This window comes from Eumetopias jubatus, unplaced genomic scaffold (assembly GCF_037043125.1).
Source record: "Eumetopias jubatus isolate StellerSeaLion01/CBP00866 unplaced genomic scaffold, mEumJub1_p1.0 scaffold_1, whole genome shotgun sequence".
NCBI lineage: Eukaryota > Metazoa > Chordata > Mammalia > Carnivora > Otariidae > Eumetopias > Eumetopias jubatus.
In genome coordinates, this window is record NW_028274807.1 from 2,765,023 (window position 1) to 2,787,360 (window position 22,338).

The 22,338-nt window shown below is 55.7% G+C and overlaps 1 protein-coding gene across 1 annotated transcript in view; it reads right to left on the reverse strand.

Moving 5' to 3' along the window:
* The window catches only part of AGPAT3 (1-acylglycerol-3-phosphate O-acyltransferase 3), an 86,176-nt gene extending 71,847 nt beyond the window's left edge, over window positions 1–14,329 (reverse strand). The window contains exon 1 of the mRNA XM_028126441.2: window positions 14,240–14,329. The gene's annotated coding sequence lies outside the window, so the exon portion shown is untranslated. The remainder of the gene's footprint in view (window positions 1–14,239) is intronic.
* Window positions 14,330–22,338: the final 8,009 nt, after the last annotated feature.

Sequence of the window (22,338 nt, forward strand, 5' to 3'; positions counted from 1 at the left end):
GCTGTCAGACCGGTGGCTTCCAGGGAGCAAAGATGCTACTCTGGGATGTGCTGAGCCATGAAATGATTCAGCAGCAAGGCAAAAGTTTGGCACCGACACGTCGCCCGGCTCTGGGATGACACACAGTCACCCCGTTTTGGTGCGGGCTGGCAGAACAGCATCTACTGTGTTCCAGAGACACGCCAGGACCCAGCGAGACACTCCTCTGTAACCCCCATGCTTCTGCGGCCACGGACAAACCCCCCCCTCCCCCAGCGCCACCCCACGGGGAAAAGCAGGAAGAAGCGGGCGTCAGAGGACGGGCGCGCCGGGGTGCTGGTCACCCGGGCCGGCCAGAACGAGCCTGTGCGGAGCTCAGCCCTGCTTCCTATTCTCGCTCTCCCTTCTCGATGAGGCACCCACCAGCCCGAGTCACCTTCTAAGGGCTCTGGTCCTGGGGGCAGCCCGGCCAAGACCGCTGCACACTGCCCGTGTGACATCTTCGCCAACACACACGTGGTGCCTGATGTATGCACAGCTCTTTCCGAAGCGCTTCCATAGTGTATGCTGGCTGCAAACCCAACACAGTCAGACCAACCCTCATGGTCTTTACCCAATGACAAGTGCAAACGGCAAAGGTCAGCAGCACAATGTGAGCTCAGGAGAGTGGGCCACAAAGACAGTGTGCGAGGCGTGACTGAGTGTTAAAAGCATGTGTGCGGGTGTCTCAGCTCACGGGGAAGGGGACGGCTTCCCTGGCCAAGTGACAGCCAAGTTGAAGGATACCTCAGATTTCACCAGGCAAAGAGGGAAAGAGCGGTCTAGACGCAGGTGTGTGAGGGTCGAGCCAGAACCTGGCTCAGCAGGGAAGCCAAAGAACGGGTGTAGCGGGAGAAGGGCGTGAGGGAGGGGAGGTGGACATCAGCGGAGAGTCCCCGCAGGGGATCAGAGCAGAGGGGAGCAGGGACAGCCTTTGGGCTATCAGAGTGAATTCACTGGAGTAACCCAGTGAGGCCTGCCTGGAGGCAGGGTGGTGGGGCTTGGAAGCCGGGGGTTCCACGAGTGGGTGGCCGGGGAAGGGAGAGGGACACGGAGGAAAGGGGGCCCCCGGCAGGGCCTGGGGAGACAGAGGAAGGGTTGTGGGTGCCGGCAGAATGGACAGGAAAGGACCCGCTGAGCTCCCAGTGCCCACCTGAGAGGTGATGCACGGTGTGCGGTGGGAGGTGCAGGGCTGGGACCAGAGCTGGGGGCGGCGGGTCACCACACAGCATGAAGACAGCCTCAGACGAGCCCTGAGGATAACGCTGTTCTAGACACCGAATAGCCTTTCCCTCACGTTTAGATGCTAGCTCCAAAATCCACACATGCAATCTATCGCACACGAAGACGTCAGCGTCATCTTTTATAAAACGCCTGGTATTACCGCGTGTACCACGTGCTGCATGTGAATGGCGGCTCTTCGGCCAGCCAACAAGCCTCACCTGAACGAAACTGTTCACACGGTGACTTTGCTGGTTGTCGAACAGCAGAGATCACCCCAGGTGGATGGATGGCAGAGGAGTCAACAGAAAGCTGAGGTCACCGAGGACAAATTCTGAGTCACATTTTGAAACTGTGTCTGAAACTTGTTACAGTGCTTGACAAGGACGAGCTGGGGAGGGAGGGTCTTCTCGGCTTAGACTCCCCAAGAGTACATGTGTCTTCCCGGGCGGCCTCAGTCATTAGGGACACCAAAGTCTGCGACGTTCTCTCCCCTTCCCCCATCAGCAGACCTTCTTATTAGCCAGTGACATCTTTAGAAGTCCCTGTTTGGGTCCAGAAAATTAACCTGGGGCGCCTGGGGGGGCTCCGTCGGTAAGAGTCTGACTCCTGGTTTCGGCTCAGGTCATGATCTCAGGGTCGTGAGATCCAGCCCCAGTCGGGCGCCGTGCTCGGAGGGGAGTCTGCTTGAGATTCTCTCCCTCTGCTGCCCCTACTCACTCTCTCTAAAATAAATAAATCTTTAAAAAAAAGATAGAAAGAAAAACGAACTAACACATTCCCAGATCAGTCCCACTCTGGACTCCTGGCAGCAGCAGAACCTCTCCGGGGAGACTTGCAGGAAGCTACGGACAGGGCCCACCCAGACGTCAGCCCACAACGCAAATTTAAACAAGAGACTGGCTTCCGGGCATGAGAGGCAGCAGGGTAAGTGGTGGGATTCAACCCTCAAGAAATGTCTCTCTGTCAAAAATAAATAAAATCTTTAAAAAAAAAAAAAAGAAATGCAGACTCTGGTATTATTGTGATTATCATCCTCATTATTTGATATTATTAGCTGCTGTATATGAAGAGTTTGGAGATAAAAAGGAAAGCGAAATCCATGCAAGGAACAGAATACCCAGCAAGAAGAGCAGCAGATTTGGAAGGAACTGCAGAGAATTTTGTTTTTTAAAGATTTACTTACTAGAGCGAGCGAGCGAGCGCGTGTGCGCATGTGCACATGAGTGGGCGGAGGGGGCAGGTAGGGAGGGACAGGGAGAGAGAATCTCAAGCAGACGCCCCACCAAGTGCAACGTGGGGCTCGATCCCACGACCCTGAGACCATGACCTGAGCTGAAATCGAGAGTCGGATGCCTAACCGATGGAACCACCCAGGCGCCCGAAAGAGAAGGAAAAGTTGCATGAGCTGGTTACACAGCAGGCAAGGGGGGGAGGCAGAGCTGGGGGCCTGAAGAAACCGCCCGGGATGCAGCACGAAATGACAGAGAAGCAGCATGAACAAGGGTGAAGACGCTGGAGGGTGGTGCGACACAGCGTAGCAGCGCTCAGCAAACTAACGGCCAGGGTTTCTCCAGAATCATGAACAGACACAACACTTGACCTCCAGGAAGCACACGGAATCCAGAGCAGGATGAGTGAGAAGAAAGCCCCCCCGCAGTGAGACGGAAGACCGCCAGAGGGAGGGAGCGCAGAGCGGCCGGAGAGAACCGGAGACGGCCACTGCATGGGCCAGCGCGCGTGACGTGACGCCATCCAAGTCTCAAAAACGGCCGGACGCTCAGCGCCACACACACCATGGCCTCTGCCCACAAGGTGCTGGAGCTGACGTCAGTAATAAAATTGCTGTGCATTTAGGAAGTAAAAGCGCCTTCTGTTTCACTCCTGGGTCACAAGAGAACAAGGGCATTTAAAAGTGCCAAGACTGAACAGGGAGAGCGCTGCACCCCAACACGCGGCATGCAGCAGAGCAGAGCGGGGACAGGGAGAGCCCGAAGGTCTGAGGACAGAAATCAGGTCTCAAAATTAAGAAGCTTTGCTTAGAAAAAGTAATACAGAAGTAAAAGAATAATAATGAGTCAACTCAGTAGCCTAGAAAGAGACACTGGAATAAACCCAAGGAACATGGCAAGAAATAAAGGCGAGGAAGGCAAAGGAACTGTGGCGGTGAGCCGCCAACCGAACGCAGGCTCTTCGTCAACAGCAATAAAGTAATAGAGAGAAACCTGTGCTAGGAGGAGTCAAGAAAACAGAAAAGCAAAAACAATTTTAGAAACGAAAGGGAACTTCATGTCAGAGAGAGATTTGAAAACTAAGAAAATAGTATGACCTTTGCACCAAGACACGGAGAAGGTGAATGCGACGGAGAAGGTGGTCGACAGCCCCAAGATGACCCCCGTGGTTCACAGCCCGGCACAACCCCCTCGCCACGGGCTTCTCCCAGAAGGGGCTCACGAGAGCCACGGAGGGCCACGTGGGATGAGGCCTCCCAGCACCGGGACTTGCGTCCTGCCGGCACACTCGGCCGCGCGAGCTGCCGTGTTGGGGGGCGCTCAGACCAAGTAGTGGCAGGGGCTGAATCCTGACGACAAAGCAGGAGTGAGCTTGGAAAGGGCCCTTCCGTCGAGCCTTCGGGTGAAGACCACAGCTGCGGCAGCACCTGGTTGGCAGCCCGAGCCTGAGGACCCGGCGACGCCCGGACCCCTGCCCCGCGGAAGCAGGGGATGACACGGTGACACAGCAACAGCGAGCACGTGCAGATTACTCTCTGGGAAAAGAAGCTACCAAACCGTATCCAGACCGGACTGGAAACCCTGACGGGTCTGCGGCTCTTAAAGAGACAGAACCAGGACCTAATCGTGGATCCACACCGAGGCCGGTCGCGAGCAAGAAAACACATAGAACAGGCGACCTCGGTCTTGCAGGAGCCCTGCCGCACAGCAGAGAGGCAGCACCACCCATCAGGAGCCTGGCCCACTCGGACCGGACCACGCAAGGGCAGGATGTGACAAAGGACAATTATAAGCCAAACTCACTTTGGACACAGGTGCAGACAATCCCCCACGAAGTATTACCCACCAGCCAACACAGTAACGTAGCAAAAAATAATACACCACGGCCAAGCTGGGGTATTTCCAGGAAGGCAAAGAAGGACCCATGTACTTCACCAAAGTAACAGATGAATGGAAAAATCGTACATGATCCGCTCGATACATGCAGAAGAAGTCTTTGTAAAACCTTTTCAGCAAAATATTCTTAGAAACAAGACAACTTTCTTAAGCTGAAAGGAAGCATATACAGAAAAATAAGCAATCTCTGTTTCTGTAACTTCACCATTTGGAACAGGCGACATCGTCCAAGAAGGTATGTTAATATCGGTGCCCCTGCCACACCGTCCTCCTGCCCCCCATGGGAAGGAACCGCTGAACTCTCGAGTCCCCTCCCGGCACGTCATCATCCAAAACGAGAGCTTGAAAAGGTGTTCTCACCCCTCTCCCCCACCCCATGTACGTGGCTCCAAACCCGAGGAGCTTCCCCTGAGGGACAGGAAGCCAGCCACCCCCAAAGACAGGCCCCTGGGCTGTGCCTGAGCCTAACCCTGGTCAGGTCACCTCACACCAGCAGAGGGTACCTGGAGCATGTGTCCTGGGAGCGTGGCTGACACCCTGGTCGGGTGTGACTGTGAGGAGCCTCCCGGGCGGGGTGTGTCCCATTCAGGGATGTGGGGCCTGCAGCCTGGGTCACTCCTGGCTGGGGCCAAAGGCACCTCGGAGTCTGGCTGCCTGCTAGCACGCTGCCTGCCATGGGCTGCAGCCCACTAGGCGGGGCCGCTCACTCTCAGGTCGGCCGCACTGGCTGGATGGCCCTTGTTACTGTCACAGCCATGTGCCTCCCCCCTGCCACCACTGCGGGCACACGCATGAGCTGACTGTCCTTGCAGCTGGCTGGCGCTTTCCCGGCGGGCTCTGGAAGCACCGTGTGTCCGGACAAGCCTGCGGCCCGTTTTCTCTCCTGAGACCCCACCCCCACCCCCAGCGGGCTGCTTGCTTTCCTCTCCCTGACAGGCACGGTCCCTGGGCCTCGGGAGTATCTGCAAGCCAGGTCTCTCCATTCCCCCCTGGGTCAGGGTCCGGGTGGTGCAGGCGCTCAGCACCAGCCTCTCTAGTGACAGAAGCTTCCAGAACATCGCTGGCGGCCACACCATGTGGGTTTCCTGGTCGGGCTATTTGGTTCACTGATGATACATCTGTTGGATTCCTTTACCTGCCTCTGTCTCTATAATTTTCTCATTTACTCTTTTTTTAAAACTTCTGATTGCAGTGTAATATACACACAGGGAAGTGCACACAGCACACATACCCATGTGACCGACACGCGGCTCGAGGAAGAAACTGCTGCAGCGCCCCTAGGAGCTGTGCACACTCCCCGCCCCGCCGGGAGCCGCTTCCCGAGCCCAGCCGTGAGGCACTGTGTCCACGGGAACGGAACCAGGCCGAACGCATCCTTGGCTCGGCACATGCCCGTGACGGCCACACACTGCCTTGTCCTCTTCCCCGCCGTGTGACTATTCCAGAAGCTGTTACCTCCTCGTGTTCTTTGGAGACGGGCATTTAGAGCGTTTCCAGGGTTTGTACATTAGGACCACAGCTGCCGGGACGTCCTGCACGGGGGTCCCGATACACGCGTACTTGTGCACGCCCAGGAGTGAACCGGCTCCAGGGCAGGCCCCACCCCGTGGCCTTCCCGCGCGGCGCCCACTTGCTGCACATCCTCCCGAGCACTGGGTTTCTGCAGCCTTTCCATGTCGCAGCCCCTGGTGCGTGGCCGACACCTCTCTGGGTTCCACTTCCACATCTTCCTGACGTGCAGGTGAGTCTTTATTCTTTATATTTTTCTTTGTCTCCCCACCTCTGCTCCCAGGCAGAGCAACGGGAGGATTCAGAGCTAAGACTGGGGGGGGCGGGGGGGGCAGCGCCTGGGGGGCTCAGCTGGTTAAGTCTCTGGCTCGTGGTTTCGGCTCAGGTCATGATCTCAGGGTCATGGGATCAAGCCCCACGTCAGGCTCTGCACTGGGCGGGAGTCTGCTTGGGACTCTCTCTCCCCCTCCCTCTGCTCCCCCTCTCTAAAAAGTAAAAAAAGAACTGCTTAGTTGTCGTGCCAACACCGGAAAGGGAAACGGCAGCGTTTCCCTAAAATCAGAAACAAAACCGGGACACCCTGTCGCACACTTCCACTCAACACTGTCCTGAAGGCCCCAAACTGTCTGTAAAACAAGAAGGTATAAGCAAGAGACAAAGCCACTACCACTCCCAGATGACAGGACGTCCACACAGAAAAACTCGGGAAGGGGGGGCACGTGGGGGGCTCAGTCAGTCAAGCGTCTGATTCTTGGTTTCAGTTCAGGTCACGGTCTCAGGGTCGCAAGATGGAGCCCCACAGCCATGCTCAGCGGGGAGTCTGCTTGAGATTCTCCCTCTCCCTCTGCCCCTGCCCCCCCCCAAATAAATAAGTAAATTAAAAAAAGAAAAAGAAAGTCCTAAATATCTAAAAATAAATGACAGGAAATGGAGATTGGTAAGGTGACTGGCTATCAAAGCAATACCCAAAATCAAAGGTATTTCTGCTCAACACCAACCAGGGGTTAGAAAAAATTTTTAATAAAGAATAAAATTTAAAAATGCCACTTAGAAAAGCAACAGAAGTCATCAGGGCCCCTGGGAGTAATCGTAAGTGCAAACGTAAGGCAGGCTGAGGAACGTGGGGGAGACTCACTGGAAGCCACAGACAATCTGCATTAATGGAGACGCAGGCCACGTTCCCAGCAGGAAGAATGGACCGTGACGGCGAAAAATTCCTCCCAGTTCATCTACACAGTCAGTGCCATATCAGTCAAAATCCTGACAGTTTTTCATGAGACTTCAGAAGCCGACTTTAACACGTAACACAGAGAAGCAAAGAGCAGGATTGGCCAGGTGCTCCCGAGACCCCGCAGGAAGGATGAGCAGACGCACCGACCAGAGGGACAGAGAACCAGACAGAGGGCGCCCACACACGTGGCCACGTGGCCGCAGTGCCACCAGGGGGGCGGGGACCACTGTGGACAAGCGGTGCTCCCGTGGGGACAAAAGAGCACTGGGCTCCCTGCTTCTCACACCACAGAGTCAGCTCCAGAGGGATGAGGGGCCTTCAGGTGGGAGCCAAACCTCAGAACTTCCACAAGGGAATGTGGGAGCGCGCATGAGTGCCCCAGCGCGGGGAAGGACTTCTCAGCAACAGGCAAAAGGCAGCACCCACAAAAGGAAAGGTGGGTGAATCCACAGGAAATCAGGCGGTCCTATTCATCAACAAAGAAGACAGGAGACAGCTGGGAGAAGGCCGGAGGCACACACACGAGACAATGGATGGTGCAGACCCACAGGTAAGGACAGCAGGTGAAGGAACTCAGGGCGGGAACACCGGCGGCCCATCGGTGCAGGGAGACGCTCAGCACCATCAAGCAGGAAATGCAAATCAAGGCCACAATTAGACAGGACATTTTGCATCCACTCCATTTGCGAGAACTCATGACAGGATCAAGTGCTCGAGAGCACGTGCGTCCCCCGTTGTGCAGCGTGGGACACACGGCGGAGAAAGAGCGGGGCCGCCGGGCACACTCACGGCCAGAGCCTCGCCACCCGGTGGCTGCAACCTGCAGCAGGCCAGTGGCCAAGGGGGTTCCGCAGACACGGGTCCGGACTAGGAGTGCTGTCCAGCGAGCATTCGGGCACATTCTGTAAACATTTTTCCCGGACTTGATCTTCGTGCTGACTTGAAGAGGGCCTCCTGCACACACGTTAGAGACGCACGGAGTTCCCGTTTCCCGGCAGACACGGACTCTGGGTGCCGTCTCCTCGTCCCCTCCCCACACCATCAGAGAACCCCCATCCTGTTTCCAGCAGCCCTGCTTGAGATGGATGAACAACATTTTGGTTTTCATCTGCACATGAAGCTTCGGGTTTCTGTTATCCATGTTTTTGCTTCTCATGCATTTAAGAAGTGCCCATTTGGTCCTCCTTTCATTAGCCCAGTTACTTTATTTCAAAAACTAAACAAATGTTTTAGACTAGATGTTGTAAAAATTGTGACCTATAGGCTGAACTCGGGCAGCAATATTTTTTTATTTGGTCTGCGGTTTGTTAAAAATAAATAATTGCATATAAAAACCCAGATTTCTCAGGGGCTCCTGGGTGGCTCAGTCGGTTAAGCATCTGCCTTCAGCTCAGGTCATGATCCCGGGGTCCTGGGATCGAGCCCCGCATCGGGCTCCCCGCTCAGCAGGGAGTCTGCTTCTCCCTCTCCTACTCCCCCTGCTTGTGTTCCCTCTCTCACTGTCAAATAAATAAATGAAATCTTAAAAAAAAAAAAAAAAAAAAAACCAGATTTCTGCCTTGTCCTAGCAGACCAAAGATCTACTTCCTCCCGTCCTGCATTCACCTGGCCATGTCAACTGGGGGTCATGCTGGCTGGGGGTCAGAGGCCAGGGGTGAGTGCCCAGTGCCGGGGGTCAGCGCTGGGGGTGAGTGCCCAGTGCCGGGGGTCAGCGCTGGGGGTGAGTGCCCAGTGCCGGGGGTCAGCGCTGGGGGTGAGTGCCCAGTGCTGGGGGTCAGTGCTGGGGGTCAGCGCTGGGGGTCAGTGCCCAGTGCTGGGGGTCAGCGCTGGGGGTCCGGCGAGCATGCCCAAGAGAAGAGGCCTCAGCCATCACCTTTGTCCACACAGCCGCCATCCTCTGTCTCACACCTACATTTCCCCTGGCTCCCCTTCCTGCCTGGCCTCTGTCAGAACTTGTGTTCACAACTTTTATGTAGTTTTATTCACCAAAAAAGAAATGTTTGTACCCAATAACTCCCTACACTATAAAGAAAAGAAGCGAAGGGCACAAAGCAGTTGGAGCTCCGGGAAAATGCCACATTAGCCTGGAACCAGACGTGAACTGCAGGCTGCCACTGCATTTTCTTTCTTTTTTAAAGATTTTTTAATTTATTTATTTGACAGAGAGAGACACAGCAAGAGAGGGAACACAAGCAGGGGGAGCAGGAGAGGGAGAAGCAGGCCTCCTGCCGAGCAGGGAGCCCCATGCAGGGCTCGATCCCAGGACCCCGGGACCATGACCTGAGCTGAAGGCAGACGCCTAACGACTGAGCCACCCAGGCGGCCCTGCACTGCATTTTCTAACATGTTTGCTAGGACCCAAGTTATAGTAGTACGCCCCTTGACTCACACAGCTGAAAATAACCACTAACATGTGCTAACGTGTGTGTGTTCTGCCCTCCACGACCATCTGGAAGCCCCCAATTCTTTCCTAGCACCGGATGCTTTGCTGTCGGGTACCAGCTCACCGCCAGGCCCAGCGAAGGAGATCTGCCGTAACCACAGGGTTTTTCTAAAACAAAACCAAAACACTACCTGTGCCATGCAATTATCAGCACTGGAAGATTATTTTTACCACATCCTTCCACTTTTGTGGAAGTCACTAAATGTTATCTGTGAGGCAGTCACGGGGCTGGGACACTCAGACCCCCCTCAAAGGAGAACCTGCCACACGGTGGCAATGCGCCCTCCATGCACAGCCGGGCCTGAGGGAGGCCGGGCTCCCAGGCTGGGGGCAGTCCCAGCCAGAGGCCCCCTGGCTGAGACCTTCTCCGAGCTGCATGAGAGGTCCTCCCTCCCCAGCTCTCCACCACCGCTAGCTCCTCTCACCTCATCAGACCAACACGGTGAGGGCCCCCAGCGCCCCGCCCCTGAGCCCCTTGGCCTCCTCCTGCCCCTCTCTTTTGGGCACCTGCTTCCTACGTCACCCAAACTGATGCACTCTCCATGTAAGGATTGACTTCTGGCCCATTTTGGCAAAAATCGCTGCTATTAAGCCTTACTTTGCAAGGTGTACCAGTTGACGGACTTCTCTCTGAACATGAGGGTGATGTGTATCTTCCTAATAAAAGGCACATTCATTCAATGGCTCCAGTTAGACTTGGACAGTGGTCTCCACTAGAAACCAGTGCTTGGAACGCTGGACCAACCACCGGTGCACTCCTTACACTTGTCCCCAGGACAGCCCTTCACCTTGCTCCCACCAAGGGCACAAGGCAGCCGAGCACACACGAATTTGCATAACCTGACTTTTTCCCCAATGCAACATCATATCTAGCACGTATCTGTTTCCACCATCTCAGATGGGGATTTCTGATCCCCAGTCCACCAGGTGTAGCCTTCTGGAAGTAAAAAGTTTTTAAATGACTACTTGCGCGAAGCCAACCACTTAGTTTCAAAAATGTAGATTTTTCATGACTAAGTTTTCTGAGTATCAAGGTGCTCTGGATTCGAGAAGACCTTTGAAGTCTAGATTCATCACTTGCTAGCTGAGCAACCCCCACCAAGCCCTCCCTGCTCGGTTTCTCCATCCGTGTAATGGCGCGAAGCCACTGTCCTCACAGGGCTTTTCCACGAATCAGACAACATAATCTGCACATGGAACACCTCACAGAGCCCTCACCGTTGTAGCTGTTGTCACAGGACAATATGTAAAGCCTCAGTGAGGAGGCAGGGGACACTTTTAACGTCGGCACATGCTTCTAAAGTCTCCAGGTCAGCCAACGACGTGATGAAGAGAGCCTAGCTCCCCCACCAGGTTCCCACCATAGGGGATACAATTCGCCGCTGAGTGACACATCTGGCTGAAGGTACTTCCTTGTAGCACACAGCTTTTTACTACTGCTCGTGGCAGAATTCATTACCGTTTTTCTTTATTACTGATTTCACTCCCCACCCACTTTCAGAAAGGAATCAAGAAGATCCACATTAATAATGCATGGCCTCCCCGAGTCGCCTGGGGACAGGCCTCCAGGCCACTGGCACGCTGCTCCTACCACGTGCCCAGCCTCGGTTCTGAGTCGTATGGAAGAATGTCGCCTGTCACATATCGATCTGCTAGCACCAGCACTGAAGGATGCACACCCTACCTGTGACCCTTCCAGCTATGCTCGGGAAGGGACAGCGATCAAACCACAGCGTCCGCATCTGGACGCGTCTGCATCTGCAGTGAGGGCGGGGGCCGGCCTCCCCCCAGCCCGCCCGCCGCCTCCCAAATCGTCGCACAGATGCCCTCCCAAGATCACCACCTCTCACACTTCGCTCCGCAAAGATAATCCAAACATGGCAAATTCTTCTAATAACTGAAAGGAACCCTGTCCAAGGACGTACCACTCATGTGTTTGCCTAAAATGCAGCATTTTGAAATTAGTAATTTGCGATGAATGTTAAGATTATTACGAAGTAGTTTTAGGAAGGGCAAGTAAGTCACAACACTTTCCCTTACAACTTGAAACAACTCATTTAAAGCCTCAAATATTCTTTGGTTAACCAAAAGTCAAATCTATGAAATTTCTGAGTAATTGCTTTATAAAATTCAGTCTGACCTTACTGAGTAACTAAAGATCTTACGTTATACAAATCACTTAAAAGGAAACAGACAAATGTAGCCACTCAGGTCCTTTGCTCTATAAATATCAATCAGCCACAACTTCTACCAGTAAACTCTTCGAGTTCTGACAAGGCCAGGGAGAGAAGAAAGGGCTGGAGATGGAAGCTACTGCTTTTGTCAGATGTGACAGGGGCCGCTGCTAACAGTGAGGGGCACCTGGTCCACACCGTAAGCCGTGCCCTCCCGTCTCCCATGTTAAGTCAGGCTGAAAGTCACCAGAAGGTGTGCATTTCAGGGGTAAAATGTGATTGGACAATTTAACCAGACCCTTCCCCTCCAAAAAAAAAACCCAGTGAATCTGGCTCTTCTCAACACAACTTCTGTTTTTTATTTTCCCTGTTTACAAGGATTTCAATATTTCCCTCCTACCTCTGATTTGACCCCAGATGAAAATCTATGGACTTTTAGCAGACTGCGGGGTCTCAGAAGATGGGAGTCCGTGCATCTTAGTTTAAACCTGGTCACGCTGATCTGTGACCTAACCTTCGGCAGGTAGCCAGACCTCTGTTCTCGCAGACCACTCTCTTCCAAGGTTGAAGTGTGATCAGAGAGAACACAGGCCACGGGCTACATATCGGGGTGAACTCAGCGGGAAGCAGGAGTAAAAATGGACAGCCCAGATCACCTTGGTGGATACACTTTTTCTACCTTTCAAAATAAAACATCTGCTTTGTTTGCTTCCCCAGTGCCGGCCCACAGACCTGTGCTCGGGCCAGGGAGCACTCATGCAGGCGCTGAGCCTGCCACGTGGGCCAGCCCAGGGCCGAGGGCACCCTCCCTGTAGGCAGTTGAAATATCCCTCCTGCATCTTCCCTGACCATCCTACAACCCTGCCTCTCACCCTGCTCTCACACACGCCTCAGTTTATTGTTAAGACACAGACCTCTTGGTAGAGATTCTCCAGGTGGGGCCCCACACGGGTGGCATGAAGAGCAAACTCCGGCCACGCATGGCCACTATGCATACACATGACATCTGGCCCGAGACATTAAGGCGGACTGTACCTTCCAGGGCCAAGCAGGGGGCTCTTCCCACCCTGTCAATCCCATGCAGTCTCTCTTTTAAACAATGTAATCATGGAGATCCCTAAGGGTGACCAAGAAATGGATACAGAAGTGAGCCGTAACAGGCTAATTCTAAAACTTTGAGGGGGATGGGGGGGTGCATAGTCATGATGATCTAGAATAGGAAGAGGGGGCAGCAAGGAAGTGATCAAATTAGGGAATGTTCAGAATCTGACTGAGACTCCCTATGAAGCTTTTCAACAGAGAAACGTGGACTAGCAACCCATAAGTGAGTATCATCAGCCTGCAGAGCTGTAACCTAGAGCACGGGGTGGGGGTGGGGGCTCTGGGTGTAGCCCCCCACACCGGGCCCCAGCAGCACCAGCACACCAGTGGTGCACCTGGGCTCCCTGGGATGACTGTCACTTCTCTGATGGGCGCTGCTTCCCGTCCCAGACTCCGAAGGCCAGCGGTCCTCATTTACCTTCTATTAAGATCATGTTTCCTACAAAAAGGAACCTACCTGTTCAAGTATTCCCTTAGACAAGACTGTTAACATTGTGCTAAAAAAAAAAAAAAAAGGCCCAGGAAGCCATTTATAAAAGCATTTTCCCTACTGCACCGAACTTCTCTCAAAGTTAAAAAAAAAAAAAAACCCACAACTGCACAATTTTTCAAGGTAGCTGTAACTGCTAAAAATCCTTTCCAGGGTCCTGGGGGTGGCCCTGGGGGTGAAGGTGGCTCCGGCCCCAGATAGCTCTTGGATCACTGACTGACCCCATCACTTGACTGGAACGGTGGAAATTCACAGTCGGCCTTGGTCCAAATGCCAAAGTCAAATCTGAAAACTCAGCACACGCCACCCCCTTTGCAGCCCCACCTGCAGCCCTCCCTCGGATTGAGCAAAAAGTGAAACTAAGCCTGGACCATGGCCTGCAGGGGTCAGGGGCGCCGCGCGGGGTCTCAGGTCCCCAGAGCCCCCGAGCCAGGCAGGGGGCCTTCGCATCCGCAGGGGGAGCAGAGCGGGCCCGAGCAGAGTCCGCGGGGAGAGAGGAAGGGGGGGTCACGTCCTCCCTCAGCCCCGGCCACCAGGCCCCTCCCGGGGCGACCCTCCCCAGGCGGCTCCCCCCTCCTCCCCCCACCCGCCCCCTCCCCTGGAGGCTGCAGCGGCCTGAGAGGGGCAGACAGGGAGGTGTCCTGGGCCTCCGCCGGACAAGGAACCGGGGAGGCCAGGGGTGCGGGGACGACCCGGGCCCATGAACCACCCCCGGCGCCCCCCCACCCCGTCCTCCCGCAGGCCCCACGCCGGGCGGAGCGCAGCCGGCCCACTGTGGCGCGGGGCCAGCGGGCCCGGGGCCGACTTCGGGCGGGGGCCGACCTCGGGCGGAGGAGCGACCTGGGGCGGCGGGGGGCGGGGGGAGGGGAGCGACCTCGGGCGGCGGGAGGAGGGCCCGACCTCGGTGGGGGCCGCGCCGCTCACCTGCAGCCGCCGCCACCTGCTCGTCGCGCGCGCGGCCTCGGCGTCGCCTCCACGGCCACTCCGGCCGCTGCGCTCCGGCCCTGGGCGCGCCCGGCCCTGCGTCGGGCCTCAGCGAGTGCGGCGCCCGCCGCCCCCGGCCCCCATCCCGCCCCGCCCGGCCCGCCGCCCTCCGCCCTCGGCCGCGCCGCCCCGCCACTTCCTGTGCGCGGCGATCCCACAGTTCCGCCGGCGCGCGAGGAGGGGGGGACACGCGGGGACACGCGGGGGGGGTGCGGGGGGGGCCGCGCGGGGGGGGACCGGGGGACACACGTGGGGGACGGGGGACACGTGGGGAGGGACGCGGGACAGCGGGGTTCCTCGCCGGGGGGGGGAGGGGGGACGGGGGGGCGGAATGCAGGCGGGGAAGGGGCCCTGGCAGAGGTCGGGAAAGGGACGCGCGTGAATCCGGGGCGGGGACCAGAGCCGGCGGGGCACGTGGGTTGGGGGACCAGCCAGGCCGGTCAGGAGGCGGGACTGACGCAGGGAGGGGACCGGGTGGGGGCGCAGTATGTGGGGGAGCGGGGAGACAGCACCGCGGGTCAGGCGACCCCGCGAACCCCCCCCATTTCCCTGGGGTCCCCTCACCCCCGCGGGCACCGGCTTGTTTCCGGGCGTGAGCTCCTCCCCTAGCCCAGGTCACGGCCAAGGGGGGTTACCGCCGCGGCGGGGGGGGGTGGATCCCGCGCGTCACCGTGGGGACGGTCTTGGGAGCCTCGGCTCCGCGGGAGGATAGATTTCAGACCCACGTGCAGCGCCCTTTGACTTATTTATAGTTGGCACCAGGCCGGCAACGTTGTATCAATTTGATCCTGGAGGAAGCTTCCCGGAACTGGGGCGGGGTGGGGGGGGTCGGTCGCCTGGAACGGGCCTCGCTAGTGTACCCCGCTGCTCCCAGGTCACTGACCGCTCTCCCCTCTTGCCTGAAGAGCGCCCGAGCTGGACAGGGTTGCCTGAGTTCCCCACGGAGCACCTGGGGGCGGCCAGCCTGGACAGCCCCAGGGAGTGCAGCCAGGAGGAGGGTCCTCTCCATTCTGCTTTCTCCACTGGGTACCTCGCCTGACTCGCCGCCTGTTCAGGTCCTCAGGTCAAGCTGGACCTCCTGAACTTGGACTGGTTTCACTGGAAAACTATTTAAAACACCAGGCGCTGTTGCAGTCTGCTGTGTCTTATTTTAAACCTCCTCCCATTATTTCAGAAAACACTTGGACTAAAATAAAATAAAATACACATACATGCACCTGTTCTACTCACAACTCCCTTATGCTTGAAAACGGAGTTATGGCTTGCAGTGTTGGTGGAAATGTATTACTCGTAAAACCCTGGAGCCTGCAGTCCCTCTTCTGTCTTGTCCTAGAGGTAAATTCCCACAGGCGCCTGCAGATGTGCATAGAAGGATGTTCTGACTTACAGCATATAATTCACAAAAATCTGGAAACAACCCATAGACACCTGGTTCCATAAACTCCAGCATATTCGTTGAATAATATTTTTAATTTAGAACATTAAAAAATTAATGTGGTTCTACATATGCTGATATTAAATAATCTCCAAGATCTGTTAAATTAAAAAAGACAGAGAGTGAAGATGCAGGGCAATGTGTATACAAGGATCTCTTTCCCATATTGAGAAGCAGTATACCCATCTATACACCCAGAAAACTTCTGGAAGGATCAATGTGAGACTGTTATTGGCTGGACAGGGGTAAGGCAACTTTATTGTTACTAGGTAGTAATGTTTAAATTTATTGTATGCACACATTTTATAAATACTTCTAAAAAACGAATTAAATGTACCTCATCGTTTAGACACTTGATGGCCACTTAATAGTTACTTCGAACTTTTAGATCAGCTCAAAATACTGTATTTGTCTCAACAGAGTAAAGCATCATCAATGTCATCTAATCTATATTCAGATAGAATCTATGATCATTCAGACCTAAGCTAGTAGGAATTTGCATCTGGAAAAGCTCAACTGAACGTATAAGCAGAGTAAACATTTAAACTTGGAAGTGAGCCAACCAGCCCTTAACTACTTACTGGGCCCTGGGCAGAGCACGAGCTCAGATGGACGGGAAACGTGGTCCTCACTCAGATTTACTGAGTTTATTATCTATGTGCATTATTTCACCTACTTATCAAGACCCAGCCCTGAGGTGCACGCTACTGGCAGCTGTTTTACCTTTGGAGAGACTGAGGCCCAGGGAGGCCAGGGTCTCAGCCGCCTGTGCACAGCAGAGCCGTAGCCTGGCTCCAGACCCTGACTCAGCCGCTGTGCGGGGCTCCAGGCGGCCCCAGCAATGATGGTTTCTGAGTTGGGAGAGGGACTTAGGTCCCCAGCTGCCTAACTTAAAATGAGGAAAGGACAAGTTTTACCCAGGGTGTTAGTTGGCACACATGTGCAGACAGAGGGGCTTTGTGCATGACTAAGAAGCAGGGCAGGGTTATTTGACCGCCCTCCACGAGGGGGATGAGGGGGATGTAGGTCCTGGGAGAGGACTCCCCATTCATTATTTGCTCTAAATCTCTGACCCAACTGGCTTGATCCCATTTCACAGGTAAGTAAACCAGAGCCCAGGAGGTGGTCCTAAGATCAAAGGGCAGACAGCTGCCTGCCTCCAAGCCTAGAAGCAGTCTTTCCCATTTAGAGAGTCTCTCTCATTGGAGAGCTTCCCCAGTCGAGCCCTGCCCAAGGCCACTCAAGGGCACGGGTGGCAGTGTGGGCTCCAGGTGGGTCCGGGCTGAGGAGGGCTTCCCGGAGCAGCTGAACACGGATGGATGTCACCTTGTCGTCACTCCGGGGAACTGAGAGACAAGGCTGGGAGCTTAGCCTGTGACCTTGGTCAGGGACATGACCCATTTGGGTCTTTGTTCCCTTTCCTATAAAGCAAGGAGGTTCCCACCCCAGACTTCCCTGATCCCCAAGAATTTGCCAAGAGAGCTATGGCTGTGGGGCTGACTCAGACATTTCTAGAAGTCTAAAGTGCATATTTACCCAAGATACCAAAACTAAAGATAGTAACTTTCCTAGAAATTGGTTAACTCCAGCACGTTAGCCCCTAGCCTCAAATGGATAGATGCTATATGTTTTTAATTCATACATAGCAGGAAAAGCAATGGTTACAAATGTAAGTTTTTCAGGAGACAAATTACTACTAGTAGGTGGTAGTAGTATTTTAAGTAGGCTTCATGCTGGGTGTGGAGCCCAACACGGGGCTTAAACTCACGACCCCGAGATCAAGACCTGAGTTGAAATCAGGAGTCAGAGGCTTAACCAACGGAGCCACCCAGGAGCCCCACAGGAGACAAATTATTTTAAAAATGGGCTTCTCTAGGGGCAAAAACCCTAAAAGGGATTTTTCATGGCAGAGAGACTGGGAACCCCCAGGACACACTACGACCCCGCCCCGAGGTGGCTGTTGAGAAATGAAGTTCAGCCTGAAGATCCCGAGTCACACGAGATGTCAGGTGTCAGTGGAGAATATTAAGTGGAGGCCCGCCCTGGGGGGAAGCCTGGGGGGAGCAGCCTGAAGGTCAAAGTTAAGGTCACAGGAGTGGGTGAAGCCAGTGCCCTGCGGAGGACAGACCTCGGGCAAATGTGCAGCGCGTGGGGAGGCCCTCAGCGCAGGGATAAAGCCCCGGGTTTGAATCTGGGCTCATTATAGCTATGAAAGTGGGTGCCCCACTCTGCCAGGCGGGGAGAGAGGTAACTTCCGGATGCAGCCACCGAGCTGTGGGGATTGAGGACCTGTGAGCTGAGCGCAGGGCCTGTTCTGACGAGAGCCGCACAGCTGATAGCCGTGGACTGTCCTCAGCATCCCTTAGTGAGTCCCCAGGTAGAGTCAGGGGTGCAGAGAGGGAGGGCAGCTGGGCCGGAGGGCGAGCAGAAGCCAGCTGTGAGGCCCCCCTCCCTGCACAGCCCAGCGCTTGGGAGCGAGTGGGGTACTGCAGTGCGTCAGCTCAGGGCCTGGCGCCCCCAACAGGCCATCTGGGCTCTGAGGCTTGGGCAGCTGCGTGGAGGTCTGAGGCTCTGTCCGCCCAGTCCTGCCCCCTTTTAGCTTTTGCAGGCAATACCACGCCCTCAAGCCCCTTGTGCCCTAAACCCCACTGCATGCACTCTGCCTGGAGGCCCTACCTGACACAGACGGCCCTGCGCAGCAGAAATGCTGCCCGACCACGGAGCTCCCCGGGGGCTGCCGCCAACTCTGCAGGCCAGGTGGGCATTTCGTGCGTGTGCAGATCCTGACCTGAAGGCCCCCAGGTCTCTAAATCGGTAACGTGACCCAGGCTCCTTGTAAAGGCAGTGGCCACTGCCCTGGGCTGGCTCTGTCCACAGGGCAGGCAGGCAGGGGACATGCAGCCGGCGTGATGGCGCCACCAGGCTCTCCCTCCTCCCACTCCCCCCCAGACACACAAAAACTGTCATTTTTTTCTTTGCACCAAATCAGCTTTCAGATTGTTCTCTGGCGTTCAAAAAAACCAAAAAATATGCTATTTCTACACGTTCACCTGTTGCGATGCAGCATTTCTGATGCACGCGGAGAGCCCGAACCCAGCTCACAGACCTACCGCGTGAGAAGTAGGAAAGGGAGCTAGTCAGCGCTGTTGTCGGGGGGCCCCAGAAATACTCCCAGAAGAAACAACCCAGTGTGTTGGTATGAAGGGGAGGAGAACCTCCAGAGTTCTGGGGATTATTACCTGCGCAGATGATAACATGTTGTGATGAGGAATAAAATACTCTAAAAACCCCAATACTCGGAATAATGGAAGAGGAGTTGTTTCTGGAAAAAGAGGCATGGAGAAGTGCCCCCGGACGGCACTTTGCTGGCCCCCGGGAAGGACCTGGCCCGCACACCAGTGGGGGCATTAAAAGCAAGCTCACCATCACTTCCTGGGAACATGCAGAGGAGGAGGGACAGGAGGGTCACGTCTAGACACGCAAAAGAAGCACATCTTTTCGCCGGGGGACGGGCTGTGGATGGGAACGGTGTAGTTTCGAAGTGAGTGTGCATGCTCCCGTTTCCTCAAGGCTGGTCAGGGCTTGGGGTGGAGGCCGGGCTGGCAGGTGCCCTCCGTCCCGTGAGATGGAATGACTTCTGTTGCACAAGCCGCCTCTGCGTCTGGACCCATAACTGGTGGGGACGGGAGAGGTCATCCCAGACGGAAGGACCCTTGGACTTGCTGTCGCAGGGCTGGTTCGGTGGGGGGACTGGGTTCTCGCCTGGCTGAGCGGATCATCTTGCTGTTCTGCGCCTCAGTTCCCCGTATGGTCCCAGGGGCGTAATGTGCCGCCCCACCTGCTCCGTGAGGGCTCTGGGAGGACCAGGCGAAGGCACGCGGGGAAAGCCATGCTGGAGGTTTCTCTGACATCCCTCCAGGGGCCCTTCCCACCCCGCCAACTCCCAGTCTCCCCAGCAGCACCCTTCAGTGTCCTCGTGGCTCTCGTCACTGCCTGATCTCGCCTGCTTGTTTCCACCCTGGAACCCCGCCCGGCCCCGCTGCCCCCCTAGCCCCTGGGCACTGTCCACGTTCACACTCGGAGGATCTGCCGCCGCCAAGGGCATCCCTGGAATCGCTGGAGGGCCCCCAGGGATGTACATGGTGTAGTAGTCTGTGGGGCCACACCAACACAACCCCACAGCGGGCACGACTCAAACAACGGTTCACCCTCTCAGTCTGGAGGCTAGAAGTCCAAGGTCACGCTGTCGGCAGCGTCGGCTCCCGCTGAGGCCTCCTTCCTCGATGGGGGGGGATGCCGTCCTCACGTGGTCATCCCCTGCCTGTGTGTCTGTCGTCACATCTCCTCTTCCTGTAAGGACACCAGTCCTGCTACATTAGGGCCACCTAGTGACCTCTTTAAAGACCCCCTCTCCAAACTACATTTAACACATGCCGAATACAAGACTTAACATGAATTTGGGGGTGACAGCCCCCCAAACACTCGGCCCATACACACGTGTTCTCTCTCATTATGTTTGTTTTTTTGCAAGAAGCGTGTATTACTCATGAAGCGCTAAGTCTTCTCAGGTCAAGGGTGCGGGCAGGAGAGCCATCACGGGCGCCCCGTTGGAGAAAGCGGAGCGGACTCGGCCAGCCGGTCGGCGAGCGGCTCTGCTCTGCCATTCCTTGTCTTTCTCCAAAGAAGACATCCAGATGGCCAACAGACACATGAAAAGATGCTAAGTAAGTATCATTCATCATCAGGGAAATACAAATCCAAACCATGGTGAGATACCACCTCACACCTGTCAGAATGGCTAAAATTAAAGACACACACACACACACACACACACACACACACACACACAAGAAACAAAAAGTGTTGGTGAGGATGTGGAGAAAAAGGAACCCTCGTGCAGTGCTGGTGGGAATGCAAACTGGTGCAGCCACTCTGGAAAACAGTGTGGAGGGTCCTCAAAAAGTTGAAAATAGAGCTACCCTATGATCCAGTAATTCCACTACTGGGTATTTACCCAAAGGAAATGAAAACACTAATTTGAAAAGATACGTGCACGCTGATGTTTGCAGCAGCATTGTCTACAACAGTTAAGATACGGAAGAAGCCCAAGTGTGCGTCCACTGATGAGCGTGTGTGCGTGTGTGTGTGTGTGTGTGTGTGTGTGTGTGTGTGGAATGGACTATTACTCAGGCACAATAAAGAATGAGATCTCACCATTTACCACAACATGGATGGAACTAGAGGGTATTATGCCAAGTGAAGTCAGTCAGTCAGAGAAGGACAATGATCATATGACCTCACTCACATGTGGAATCAAGAAACCAAACCAAACCAGAACCAGACTCATGAATACAGAGAACAGACTGGCAGCTGCCAGAGGGATGGGGGATGGGGAAGAGGAGCAGGGGGTGAAGAGGCCCAAACGTCCAGGGAGAAGTAAACGAGTCACGGGGTAAGCAGTACAGTGTGGGGAACACCGTCAACAGCCCTGCGCTAACGCTGTGTATCAAGGTGAGCAATGATTAGTGTAGAGAATTGTCACCTCACCGTGCTGCACACCTGAAACACAACAGCGCCGAGAGTGCGAATGAAGCGTCTGCTCCCAGGCAAGCTGCAGCGCCCTTCCACGCTCCAGGCCATCACTGGCACCAGGACCTTCGCCTGCTGGGCCTATTCACCAGCACACGGGTGCACGGTCCATGCCTCCAGCCACTGGCTGAAGCGCCTGTAGCCAAGTGCCTGCCACTCACCTGCCATCCGCCTGCCACTCGCCTGCCATCCGCCTGCCACTCATCTGCCCCCATCCGCCTGTCATCCGCCTGCCACTCGCCTGCCATCCGCCTGCCACTCGCCTGCCACTCGCCTGCCATCCGCCTGCCACTCACCTGCCCCCATCCGCCTGTCATCCGCCTGCCACTCGCCTGCCATCCGCCTGCCACTCACCTGCCCCCATCCGCCTGCCACTCACCTGCCCCCATCCGCCTGTCATCCGCCTGCTACTCACCTGCCACTCGCCTGCCATCTGCCTGCCACTCACCTGCCACTCGCCTGCCATCCGCCTGCCACTCACCTACCACTCGCCTGCCATCCGCTGCCATCCACCTGCCACCCACCTGCCACTCACCTGCCATCCACCTGCCACCCACCTGCCACTCACCTTCCATCCACCTGCCACTCACCTGCCATCTGCCTACCATCCGCCTGCCATCCACCTGCCACTCACCAGGGCCCCTGCTGCCCTGTGTCATCAGACATCTTTCTGTGCAAAAGGATACAGTGAAGACCACCTATGCCACACTTCCTTAAGGTGGCCTCCGCCCCCACAGCGGCCCAGTCCCATCCAGAGCACCTGCTCCATTGGTCCAGGTGTGCAGGGCACAAAGGAGCACAGAGTGCCACCACAGAAACGCGCGGGGAAGATGAAAACCAGCGCCCCCCACAGGACAGTCCCCTCTTGTTGAAAAGGCAGATGGCTGAGACGCACCAGGAGGCAGAGTGTCCAGAGGACGGAGGGTGCAGGACCAAGGACTCTGCTAGCGCCACCCCTGCTCCTGCCGCCTGGGCCCTGCACACGCACATGCACGCACACACACACACACATCTC